We start from the raw sequence: 14,670 nt of genomic DNA on the forward strand, positions 1-14,670 counted from the left end.
GTCTCCGAACCTTAGTATACGGCTAGTCGTTATGCAGTACGTGGCTCATATTTCAAGTAATCGAACATCTGAATGAAGAATTCGAATTTACGTTTTTAGTATCAGGGTAACTTTGATGTTTGTTGATGTATCTCTCCATTCCATTTATGGAGAAAGCGTATATTATCTGCGTGATTTACTTATTGTTAAGTCAATAGGACAATTAATTGGTCTTCGAATGATCGATCAGATTCGAGGGGGCTCCATTTGTTTTACTTGGAATATTTTCACAATAGACTGAAGTACCGTACTTTCAACTAATAAATGGCTGGTTAACACGCCAATACCACCCAATTCGATTTGCACACCCAGTTAATATCAGCACCTCCCGTGCTGTGTGCTGCTCGAAGTCGGGTGTATAAACTTGTACTTGGTAAATGATAGGTAATGTAGTAATCCTAACTTTCGAATGCTTAGAAATGTTTTCACGACATTTTTATTATATGCGTATACAATCCATAGAACAGTTCTCATCGAGTGGTAAGGAAAGTACAATTCTCTCATCCTTTTTGGCATCTTTTCAACTAAAAAGTTCCTAGGGTCACCACTTAAAAGAAGTTAGACATCTGGCAGCTTTGGGTTACTTTATAAAATTAAAATATCCAATAAGTAGTTAAATTTCATATTATTTCTTAAAATATTAGATTTCCCTACTCGAACTGGGCGCGTAATCATATACAACCCAATCATCGCTATCTACAAATATCAAGTAAACTTTCTTTATAATAGACTATCATCGGATAATCAATATCTGGTTGGATACAAATAAATAGATTAGCATAAGCTCCTCACAACTCTATCAAGTTCAATTTGCCGAGAATTAGTTGAAAAATTTGGATTGAAGTGTAGTTTGGTCCATAAAACTATTTAGACAGCTGCAGCAGATTGATAAGGAAGTTTTTTGCACTTACATAAATACCTTTTTTGACTAAGATTAAGATAACTGCCATCAAGCCCTGAAAGATCTATGAACTCTGTAAAATAAGTATGCTGATTTAGGTTTTATTACTTTTCCCAACGGCATCTTGTTGACTTGTATGGACTATTTATTTCTAAGCTATGAATTGACAAAAAATATAGTGGTCATTTCTAACGTTAATCGAAGTCAAAGATCCACGCCGGATGAAAACTAGGATACTTAGATTTCATGGGTAGTCAGAAACGCGAGCCATTAGATTCGGGCTAAATGGTCTGGAGATTTTGTCTTTAGGACTAAATGTAGGGGTTTTTGGGTTAGATTTTGTTTGACGTTATATGACCAGTGCTAGGGTGTTTACAAACAAAGAAAAAAAGTTTCACATTATCCATTTGTGTTCAAATGTTCTTCAATGCATCACAAACTATTGTAAATTTAATAGTGAGCTATCATCTTTTGAAACATTTTACAGAGATAAATGAACTAAACCCATGGATCAATATGAATGGTCACATATTTATACGCATAAGTATAACGAGGGTAAATAGAACCTTACTAAAAAGTGTTGTGATATTTTGAGGTCAGTCACAAAATCAAAACAAGATACTCTAGTTAGCCAAAGAAATGATAATGGTAAATTATAAATATTAAATAAGTAATGATAAAACGAATTACAATATCCTTATAACAATATATTAAACATCCAAGTATTTATAATTAAGCGGTTAGATCCTGAGTACTTCGGTAATTAATGAAGATATATAATTATACCTTGGCTAACTTGAAATTAATTTTTGAACATCTGAGGTATAGCAGTAGTAAACAGTTACTGTACTGCTTACAACACTAATGAGATTCCCTAGCCACAAATCATTACTAAAGTGTTTGAATTTCATTACAAATCGGTGAATAATGATCAATACACCAATAAATTACTAACGTAGTTTGCAGCAAAACAGGACGCTGAATTTCGCATACTTCTGTTTGTTTTCATTATTATGTCAGTTTCTAGATTAGTTTTGATATTGCACAATCATCAAATGAATTGACTACTAGGCAGCAGTCTTCACTGCCCAGTTGGTTGATGTCACGTATTACTGTTAAACCACTAGGATTATCTTCTTGAGACAAAATATTAGATCTCACTAGATAATCGTTCATTTAACCTGTAATATTTTATGTTAAAATGACCAATCTTCTCTGTTTTAATTTATTCATAGAACATTGTGTTTCTAAAAATTGAATTTTTCCTCTCTTTACTTGTCATTCTTGTTATGTTATGCTTTCGTCTGATACTGATAGGCACACTTTTTATATTCTAGGACAACCTGCTACATGAGTGCAAAGATTAAGAACAACCATGAGTCTATATTGACAAAGCGAATCCACGTGCACTCGGTTGATTAGGTTACATATATGTATATATACATCTTTCAAGTGTTTGCATCAAACCTTAAATCCCAGAAATGACTTCGAGCCAGTATATGCATACCTTAACACCCTCACCATTTGATCTTTAATATGTGGCCATATGTACGTGATATGCTTGGGTTCGTCTAGCATATCACACCCCTCTCCTATAAAGAGATCCACCACTTTGTATTCAGCTGCTTGAGTTGAGATGACGTAACATTATTACTTCTTTCTAGTTTTGTGTGGAACTCCGCCTGTAGCTCTTCTAGAATGACTGCCGGTCCCAAAACCGGGTAAAGGAGGAGGGTTGAGTATGGGGTTAGCGACCCCATCCCGTAGGAAACTAACTCACCAAAAAACGCTATCCAGAAAAAAATAACTCAAGCCATTTAAACTCCGTCCCCGGAGTTGAAGGGAGGATTATGGCGCCTCATGATGAAAGCCGAGATTCTTTGGAAAGTCACGAGGCCAATGCACCTTCTAACAACCAGTGCAACACTTTTTATAGGTACATGGAATGTCCGGATAATGTGGGAGACCGGAAAGACCAGTCAAATAGCAATGGAAACGAGGAGACAAAAACTGTCAGTACTTGGAATCAGCGCAACCAATTGAACACAAGCTGGATAGCAAAGGCTAGATACGGGAGAGATGCTGCTGTACTCTGATCACGAAGAGGGAAATGCTCCACACACTCAGGGAGTTGCTATAATGCTGTTCAGAGAATCACTAGATGCACTCATAGGATGGGAATCTCATGGATCCAGAATCGTCAAAGCATCAAGACAAAGAAGGAGGGGATCACAATGAATGTTATGCACCCACAAATGATAGCAACGACGACGATAAAGATCAGTTTTATGAGAGGCTGCAATCAATGATAGCTAAGTGCTCAGTAAAGGACCTGACCATCATGATGGGAGATCTAAACACTGAAGTCGGACTGGAAAACACAAGATATGAAAATATAGTGGGACGACATAAACTGGGAGAGAGAAAACAAAATGGATAGAAATTTGCAAATCTATGTGCATTCAACAAATTGGTTATAGGCGACACAATATTTCCACACAAACGCATACACAAAGCTACATGGATCTCGCCGGACCACACCACAGAGAACCAGAACAATCATTTGTATCAACAAAAAATTCTGAAGGACAATGAAAGATGTGAGAACCAGGAGAGGAGCTGATATAGCTTCAGATCACCACTAGTCGGTTGTGGCCAAGATGAAACTGAAGCTAAAGAAACACTGCACAACTGGGGGAACATCATTACAAATGTTCAATACAGCCCTCTTTCGAGATACGAATAGACTCGACGAATTCAAGATAACTCTCAACGACAGGTTCCAAGCTTTACAGGATCTACTGCAAGAACAAGAAACTACGATGGAGGACAACTGGAAAAGGGTCAAACGCGTCAGGAGGTTCTGGGTCACAAGAAGCATCATCATAAGGAATGGATCTCTCTGGGAACTCTGGACAAGATTGAAGAAAGGAAGAACAAGAAGACAGCAATTAACAACAGTCGAACACGAACAGAGAAAGTCAAGGCGCAAGCGAAGTACGCAGAAGCAAACAAGCAAATGAAGAAGAGCATTAAAGCTGACAAGCAGAAATGCATGAGCGAACTAGCATCTGCGACAGAAAAAGCTTCAAAAGGAGGGAACATGAAACAACCATATGATACAACGAAGAAACTAGCAGGTAAATATAGTAAACTAGAGAGACAATTCAAGGACAAAGAAGGAAAGACAATCACGGAGATTGAAGAACAGAGGAAAACATGGGCAGAATACTTCGAGGAACTGCTGAATAGACCAGCTCCATTGATTCCACTGGATATCAAGGAAACACACACAGAACTTCCTGTGGATGTCACTCCACCAACGGTCGAAGAAATCAAGATGGCCATCAGACAAATCAAGAGCGGGAAAGCGTCAGGACCTGACAATATACCAGCTGAAGCACTGAGGTCAGACATTGAAGTAACTGCAAACGTGCTCTACCTTCTATTCGAGAAGATTCGGGAGGAAGAACAAGTGACATAGACAGACTGGAAAGGAGGATACCTCATTAAGATACCAAAGAAAAGAGATCTGAGCAAATGTGAGGATTACGGAGGCATCACACTTTTGTCAGTACCAGGAAAAGTTTTCAACAGGTTGCTGCTCAACTGCATGAAAGACACAGTAGGCGCTCAACTTCGAGATCAACAGGCTGGATTCCGTAAGGATTGGTCGTGCACAGACCAAATTGCGACGCTACAGGTCATCGTGGAACAATCCGTTAGGTGGAATTCGTCGCTATGCATCAACTTCCTTGACTATGAAAAGGCGTTTGACAGTGTGGACCGGAGAACATTACGGAAACTTCTTCGACACCATGGAGTTCTTGAGAAGATTGTCAACACTATCCGGAACTCATACGACGGACTACAGTTCAAAGTCGTGCGTGGAGGACAGCTGACAGATGCATTTCCAGTTAGGACCGGAGTCAGACAAAGCTGCTTACTCACCCTCCCTTCCCATCTGGTGGCCGACTGGACTACGAAGACCTCGACATCTGAGGTAAAGCACGGAATATAATCGATAGCTCAGAATCATTTAGAAGTTTTGAACTTCGCAAACCACCTGGCTCTTTTATCCCATACACACGAACAAATACAGATGAAGACAATTAGTGTAGCAGAAGCCTCAACATGCACAAAGGTAAAAGCAAGATGCGTAAATACAACATGGAGAACACCAACCCAATCACACTTGATGGAGAAACTCTGGAAGAGGTGGAAACATCCACGCACTTGGGAAGCATCATTGATGAACAAGTACGATATGATGCAGATGTGAAGGCGAGGATTGGCAAAGTAAGGACCACATTTCTACAGTTGAGGAACATATGGGACTCAAAACACCTGTCAACCAATATCAAAGTGAGAATCTTCAATACGAACGTCAAGACAGTCCTACTGTACGGAGCTGAAAATTAGAGAACTACTACGACCATCATCAAGAAGGTACAAGTATCTATAAACAATTGTCTACGTAAGATACTGAATATCCGTTGGCCGGATACCATGAGCAAAAACTTACTGTGGGAGAGGACAAAGCGGCTTCGAGCTGAAAAGGAAATTAGGAAAAGACGTTGGAAGTGGATAAGATATACATTACAGAAATCACCAAACTGCATCACGAAGCAAGCCTCAACTTGGAATCCGGAAGGGAAGCGGAAAAGAGGAAGGCCAAAGAACACATTACGCCGGCAACTGGAAACAGACATGAAAAAGATGAATGTTAACTGGGAAGGACTGCCCAGGCTAGGGTTGGATGGAGAATGCTGGTGTGTGGCCTATGCTCCTCCAGGATAGGTAACAGACGTAGGTAAGTTTTATGTGGCCTGTTTTCTTTTTGAGTTGCTTATCCTTCAAGATCCTTATTTGTTCACGTTATGCTGAAATATATTGTCATAGTATCTATACAGGATATCTGCAAGCCTTGTTACAAATCTTGTCTGTTGAATCAATATCTTATTTAACTCACTTGCCCGTTATATATCAGATAACTAGTGGGTCCACAATAGAAACTGAACCGGGAGCCATTATTAGGTAAAGTGATTTTAGGTTCAAGTTGCTTGACTTTGTCCTGTACATTTTACTTAAGAGCGTATGATATTACCTTACTGGTTAAGCTCGTGTAGATAAGGTGGTGTTAAAGCAGTCAATGAATTATTCAGAATCAGCTTATTTGAACATTTATGTAAAATTCTGGCATCGTTGTAAAAAGAAAATCATACAGTCTAATTTCGTCTGTTGATAACTGGTCGTTTAGGTTTTCGAGACGGTCAACATACCTTACATTTTATGCTTATAATTGGTTTGTATGGAGATGGAAGCATTTGTAACAAGGATAAACCAACTTCTCAACAAACATAATTTTCCTATGGTTAAAGCTCGCTCAAATGACGTTAATTCCACATGGGTGACAAAAATAAAATGACTAGATTTAAAAGATTGCTATACAACGATTTTTACTGGCCATACGTAAATAGGAATTTTCTCGATATGTAATATATGAAGCAGAACTAGGCAGATCACACTATGTGTCAAGGCTACATTGTACGCAAAAGAGAAATGTAATTGGGTTGTATGAGTTAACAATTGATTCGCCTGGCCAGGTTCGCCGTTTGCATGTTGTTAAGCTGATAATTTTAGCTGCAGCAGATAATGTAATCTTCACATTTCGCATGTGTATGAGTGGGCTGTTCTAGTTCCGGAAATGCATATGCTGGTTGAATTTAATGCCGAACCGTGATCACATATATACTGAAAGTGAAATAAATCGAACTCTGACTAGTTAGGGTCTACTGCACTGACTATGCTTACTTCCCCCTAATTATTATGCACACAAGCCTGAAATGAATTAACGAACTAACAAGTTTATACGGTCAATTCACAAATATAAGTTTGCTTATAATCAGAAAATAATTTTCCATTGACTGATTAATTACTTTTCCACATTCTGATAAACTTCACCATTTATATCCGGTAACGTTTTAAAACATTTTTTTAGTAATAAACTAGTCCTTATGTCATTTGATTTGCGAATATTTGAGAAAAGTCCTTGCTTATTTACCATTGAAAATCCAACATATCTGTACTAGGCTGAAAGTGAATATGATTACAGTGTTAAACAAAGCTCGAGCAGAATTCGTTTTTAGCGAATCTATTTTTTAATTGTATATAAGTCAAGAGACATTACTGTATATTTGTTGGGATATTGATATAAAATATATTTTAGCCAAAACGTGTCCGAAGTAATTTTAGGTAAATAGCTATGAGGAGTGGAGTGTATATTTAGAGCATATTATAATTATATAGTTATTACGGCAAACCGAGAGATTGTAAGCGTATTTAGCCCAAAGGCAACAAATGGAATGTATTGTAGATGACAGTCAGCAATTCCAAATAGAAAACTTTTCTATCATCATAAAATGGGCATACAGAATAGAAACACTGTTACTAATAATGCGTAAGCGCAAAATATGATAGAACTGGATATTAAATTAGCTATTTCTGTACACATAACCTTAGCCTGAATTTGTGAATAACTAAATCAATCTTAGGCAGCTTTGAGGATACATATATGAACAGACACAACCAGTTCTTAGCCAATTAGAAAACAGCTTCTGTGAATCGATATTTTATGAAAAAGAGAACGATAATCGTACTGTCTAAATGAATTTTATGTATTTATTGAATCCATGTAGTGTTTGTATGAACTAATGATTCCTTTGTAGTAGATGTTTGTATCATTTCGAATACTAAATACAATAGATTCGTTGTCACCTAGTTCTTCTTAGTCTAAATTGCGTTATTTCGGGGATTCCTAGCTTGTATAATAGTTCAAATACTTCTAATTATCACAATCCGTTAAGATCTTCCACAGGTTAATCTACCTGCAAACTATAAAAATACAGCGTCTGTGTGTATATAGTACAGTCGTTTTCTCCAATCCTTTGAATTACGTAACTAGATTTCTAAGAGTCTCCACACTGTTCTTTTTTAGGGTTAGAGTTTTCATCAAAAAACTACATCAGCTATAATGTAAAAATGCTTTTTAGCGGTATTAATGAGTAAATTTCGAGCAAAAGTCAAAGTGGCTCTATCTTAAATCTGATTATTTCGTTTAGAATGCTTGGTATCATTGCGTTAAGTTTCAAGATGAAGGATTAGAATCCACGGATATTGATCATTTGTCTGTCATATAAAATCAACATGAAGGGAATTGAACATTACCTTACGAAAAGTAAAGGTGATTTTTTTTATTTCAAACGCTCTGAGCACTATACACAAGTATTTTCATTTCTTATTTTACATAACTTTTGGATTTAGAGAACTTAAAAATCGTTTTCTTGATTCTTATTGGCTGGTCCTTATATTATGTTTTCATCAGAGAGCTTCTGTAAAGTTCTCTAGGAGTTTTCATCTGTATTTCGTTGATGATTGTTAAGAAACGGATGACTAGCTACTAAATGACTTATTGAGTATCGTTAAATACGGCCATTGCGTTTTCAAATGTTCATAAACATATAATATACAGGGGAAACCTTGAAATCCTGAATGTGGTAAGAATAAAGAATCCATGTATTAAATAATAATCAATATATATTGTCACTGTTTTTTCACAATCTAGAAGTCATTATACAGTACATCCTGGATAAATGTAGATCACATAAAATGTTACCTATTATCCACACAAACTACATATTGAATTCAGATCACGTATAATAATATTATTGATTATCCTAGACCTTAATGAACGAAACAAAGTAATTTATGTTCCAACGTAGTTTAATATGTAAGTTAATCATACTAATGTATGATGATTAACAGCTTGAGTGGACATAATGTGTTGAATTGATATACTCCAATTCCATACACGAATGATAAACAGGAAGGATCATTTCAAAAAATTGGCTGAGTGGCACCCTCATCGCTAGTGTGCATACTAGGAATTCAATTTAACTGTGCACAAGAATTCAATAACAGTTCTATCCATTAAGTGAGTAGTAGTGTTCTGCACCTTAGTTTTAAAAGCCTCCTGGAATTAGTAAGTCTACTGTTGTTGATTTGAAAGTGACAGCTTTCTCGATGTTTTTTCAAGCCCAGTAATTTAATGCTAACATTTATTTTTATAGAGATGAATTAAATAAACTTTTCCTACATATATTTAAAGACTATCAATATCTAACAACTAATTAAACTATTTTAGTGAAAGAAAATTTCTTTTCTTTGATATCTTCTACCGGATCTCTACACAGTTATAATACCTTAAATAAGCAAGTTTCCAGCATTTATATTGCTACATTTGGTCGTTAGCAGATTTGTGATAGACAATATTTAAGGGTTTTAGTTAAACAATACTATTTTATCCAAATATTTTATGATGTAAACAGTCCTTTTACACCGTAAATATGGCTACGATTATTTTTTGAAATTATTTTTGACTTTCGTGCTGGAATTTAGGGTGCTATGTGATTGTAAAGTATGTCAAGTTACTCAGTTTTAAAAACAGTCCTTTAGTCTATCTACTTTTTCTATCCTCCATTTTATTTGATGCTCCGTGGAATTTGTACTTGGGCTGAATCCAGCAATTGTTGGTTCCGAACACTAAAGAGTTTTTACTACATAAAAAAACATTTGGTTATTTATACTGTTTTGCCAAATCCGCTTCATCTACTCAAGTTTAAGCAGTCAGTTAGTATTATAACCCAGTACATAAATGTATGATATACGGTCTAGATACTTAAAGTTATAGTTGGTTAGTGAGTTTTAGTACCCTAAATCACGTTCATCATGTTTCAAAAATCAACTGAACGAATAAATAAAAACTAGGTGTGTTAGGTAATTGTTTGGAAATTATAGTGAAGATTTGTAGCTTATGTGGATGCTTTGGATTCAAATACATTCTCTAAGGTTGGCAATTAAATCACAAAGTTTTCATTTTCCTTCTGGTCAACATCATCAAAGCTTACTTCTACACGAAACAAGCACTGATGATGTTATTCAGAACAACGACAAAAGCCTCTAAATTAAACCACCTAGCTAAGGGACCATAAAATGACCAAAAACATTTGTTTTTTTTCTTGATTAGCGGTTTTTAGAAGCGTATTCATGTTATTCGAGAATTAATCACCATATAAAGCAAACAATTAGGTAACAATAACCAGACGAGTACTTCATTCCCTTCATTTTATCTCCAGTCATCTGTGATATAACAATTAAGTGAGTCGAATGAGATATTGATTAGTGCTATAACCTGTGATTGACATGCAAATACTGCACATAAACAATTTTGTAATGTATTTTCAAACAGCGATCTCGAAAAATCAGCAACCCAGTGAGGTATAAGACAATAAAAAACTAAGGAGAAACAGAATTGAACAAAGAAGAAAAAATTCAAATTGTAGGAATCGGAAATTCTGTGATCATGATAAAACAACGGATATTTTATACATTTAATGTTTTCAAGTTCAATATAAAGCATCATAGAGTTGACGATAGTCTACTGAGCATCAGAGATATGCTTCATGAAGAATATCACAATTTTTAATAGTAATTAGTAATACGTTTAAGAAGCCAAATTAGTAGCTAAGATTAATGTCTGACAAGAAACTTTTTCGATTTTGCTCTGTTACAAATAATTTAAAATCTGCTATAACAGTGAAGTCATTATATATATATATATATATATATATATATATATATATAGTTCAACCATATCTAGTGAAATGGGTTGGACAATGTCAGCGTTCTATTTTAGAGCAACTGAAGCAGTATATGTGAATCAGTGAATTCTGACTCAGTAATAGCCTAATGATACCCATCTGCATCACAAGGCAAACCCTCACATAGAATCCTGAAGGCCAAAGGAGAAGAGGAAGACCAAAGAACACATCACGCCGAGACATGGAGACAGACATAAGAAGAATGAACAAAAATCGGAAAGAACTAGAAAAGAAGGCCCAGGACAGAGTGAGTTGAAGAATGCTGGTCGGCGGCCTATGCTCTTTTGAGAATAACAGGCGTAAGTAAGTAAGTAGCCTATTGATATCATGTTAAACAAAAGTTCTGAAAGTCCTAAATTCAGTCGTTTGTGAATAAATCAACTATTCAAAATGATACCGAAAATAAGCTGTTCATTAGCTTGTTCTTCTTAACAAGTTGCAACTTTATAGAATTTATAAAAATACACTATTTTTTTTACATAGAATAACTGATTTGTAATTATTGAGTATTTAAAATGAGGAATTGTTTGTTAGAATTGAATTGATAAAATAAATAATTTCATGATAATCTAGTGTATACTTTAATATTTAAATTCATAATCAGCTGTTTTTTCCTGAATCAAATTTTCATTCCACATGACTTTGAATTAGTTGAACAAGTTACAGAAGTCTTTTTTTTCATTTATACTCATTTTTAGTTTTGATATATTAGAATATACTTTTATGATCTTAAAATAAAAGGTTGTTCATTATGTAAGATTACACAGAAACTGAATGTCCTTGTTTGGATTTGATTGAAACAGGGCTATTTAAAGAGATTACGAGACCACCTAAATTGGCGAGCAGAACGAAGACTCAGCGACACAATGACCGAATAAGCTAACTATTGCGATGCGTCTCAGCCCCGCTAACTAGAGAGAGAAGTCTAGGTTCAGAAGAGGGAAAATATATTCTATAAGCAGCCAGAGGCACGAATAATAATAACAAGAACAACTCACACACATATATACAGCATAGCAATGTCCTTGGGAAACGTCACAAAATAGCATATTAAAAGTGACAACGAACAAATGACATTTAAGGTCTTGCTGAATGGGAAATACAATATGGAGGCGAAAATGGGTGCTTTTGGTACAAAAACAAGAAATTCAAACTTTCAAAATAAAATTGCAAAAGTAAAACATTTACTAATTGAGTTCTGTAGACCTAGCACCCCTAACAAACAGATGTATCATTTCTGAATGTCATTACCATATAATTAATGGTAGTTTCGGTGTTGAATATAACTATAATTAAATATTGAATGGATAATGTATTGTCGTTTTTACATTTTTCAGACTAGTTAGTATTGAAGCTCGCACAAATGTGTCTCCATTCCAATTCTTACATTTAACTTCAGAACATATGGAGAAAGGTAATTAGTAAGAAGGAAAGCAATGAAATGGCAGTATCGGTGATACTGAAATACTAGGTGTAATGAATATAATTAGAAAAAAAATAAGTGAGATGCGTGGATTGAGAATATGTGACTAATCTATGTATCACATCAGTTTTCGAAACTAACTTAATTACAGGTCCTATTAAGGAAAGATAGATGGAAAAGAGAGAGAATTCTAACCAGAGAAGCGTTGTTTCAGTATGACAATAATAACTGAAAGATGTTTATGAGAATAACTAAAGTAATTAAACTCAAAATCTAGCCCGAGATCTCAACCAATTAGGTTTTGCAAAGTCGAAACATTGATCAACTGAATAAGAATTTTACGTATAGTTCATAAACCTGGTATTAATTCTAAATCACATGATATTTTTTGCTTGAACCTTAACTTATTTATAATAACGAGATTGGATACTCCTATTTCATAAAATTATAGAAAGAGGTATTCCTTCTAGACTTGTAGTTTGTTTCACAAATACTCAATGAGACATTACCTGAATAAAGTCATAGTTTTTATGACTTTATAAAAAATAGGACCGTATCCAATTCGTTATGATTTCATGTCCGGCTTTTTACTACGTGAATTATCCACCAATTGGAATAGTTTTCTAATCTCAATGCTGTGCCGCTCAATGACGTTCAACTGGTATGAGCAGTTTAGCGTCTTTATTGGTCCCTTTTCCGCCTGGCCCTTCCAATTGAGTCCAGAACACCAATTGCAGCTCCTGCTATGCGAATCATTTATTTCAAGCACACTCGGTTTATATACCAGACAGACATACCGCATCACCATAAAATAGAAAATAGTATTTGTACAAGATCAAGCCAAATGTGGCTATGAACGTGGAATACAATATTAAATAAACTGAATATAATTTAGGGACAGTAATTCGTATAATAATAATTTATAGGTCAAAATGAAACTTGTAATAACATGAATATAAATATACATAATCTACTCACTCAATGGTTAAACAATAAGAATATATATAGAATAATAGTCCATTAATAGGTCCCGGAAGTTATTGTACTTACTTCTTCACTAGGATATAACAATAATCTATTATAGAAAACACTTCAACATTCTAATTAAAGATTAATATTCACTTGGTTTGTTTGAATCTTCCAATTGATTTTTAGGACTGCAATTGATCAGTATCTTATTGCACACATGTGGTTATCAGGACTCAGTAGCTGAGTTGATAACACGATGACGTTTGAAGCGAAAGGTACTGGGTTCGAGTCCCAGAATGAACATCAACTCTGAGATGCAGGCATATCCCGCTGACGTTTCCCAAATAGGACGAAACGTGCGTCAAACTGGATTCCACTGCTAGCCACTATCCATCATTGCTTAGAAAGATTAATATTATTTAAAATGAAAAGTATCAAAATTAATTAATCCATAAAATGAAACAACGGTAAATTACATAGTTATATCATTATACACTTGCGTTTATATAAATATTTCTTTAGTATTCATTAATTGTTTACTCACCTATAATCACAGAATATCAAGTAGATTCTAATGGAATATCAATTTTTGAAATTGTTTGGACGATATCATTTTAACATTTCGAGAGAAATCATTTAAACAATCCTTATCGTCACAAACCTATTTATGGACCACAGAGAATCAAATATTACTACTTGTGTTAGAATACCACCCATTCTACTGAAATATGTAGATAATACATTTTTATTAATAAAAATAATCCTTAAGGACTGTTTTTAAGCTTATCAATAATTATAATTATAAATTCACACTACCAAAAAAAGAAAACTGAATTCACATTTCAAAACTGCTTACTTAAAAGAAATTTGAATGGAACACACAATATAGCCATTTATGGTGATAATAAACAACCAATTAAGAAATTCTTTCCAGAACTAAACTATATTTCGGTCTCAATTTATTCTATAGAGTAATTAAAATTGTAGCAGAACAAAATAAACAAAATCTATATAATAAGTGTATTGCAAATTCAAATGGTTTTCCAACGAATAATATTAAAACGATGTTTGAAAAAGAAACAGTCAGTTCCATGAAAGGAAAACCGGATGGAAACTCATGAATTGATACATTAATTCTATATTATCATTAAGATACAACAAATGAATTAAATCAAATCCTAAAAAGGTACAGAATTAAATCTTTCTACCCAACAACGAATAAATTCTGAACCTTATAGTATAGTGGGTTGTGGAGATTGTTGAAGTATTCTGGTTCGTGTAAAATACTTACTTACGCCGGTTACTCCCAATGGAGCATAGGCCGCTGACCAGCATTCTCCAGCCCACTCTGTTGTGTAAAATACGGGTGCTGATAATTATAATGCATGTCACATCCTTGTATCTTATCGTAAAATCTTGGCTTTTTTGAGAAACACTTAAGTTATAATGAAGGATCTCATAATGATCCTATAAAACTTAGAAAAAAATCAATATGCTAACACTAACTGAGCATATCATATTCAGTAAATATTATATCTAGATGGAAAATATCTGAACAAAATAAAATGCTTCATCTAAAAAGGAAGATGATCAGTTAACATATATCGCGTCATATTAAA

The 14,670-nt window shown here is 34.6% G+C and overlaps 1 annotated feature.

The window, feature by feature from the left end:
• Window positions 1-29: 29 nt before the first annotated feature.
• Window positions 30-68: a sequence feature (Short protein (Smp_197550, CCD78530.1) was converted to a misc_feature.).
• Window positions 69-14,670: the final 14,602 nt, after the last annotated feature.

The sequence above is a fragment of the Schistosoma mansoni genome, chromosome 3 (genome assembly GCF_000237925.1).
Source record: "Schistosoma mansoni strain Puerto Rico chromosome 3, complete genome".
In the NCBI taxonomy this organism is placed as follows: Eukaryota; Metazoa; Platyhelminthes; class Trematoda; order Strigeidida; family Schistosomatidae; genus Schistosoma; species Schistosoma mansoni.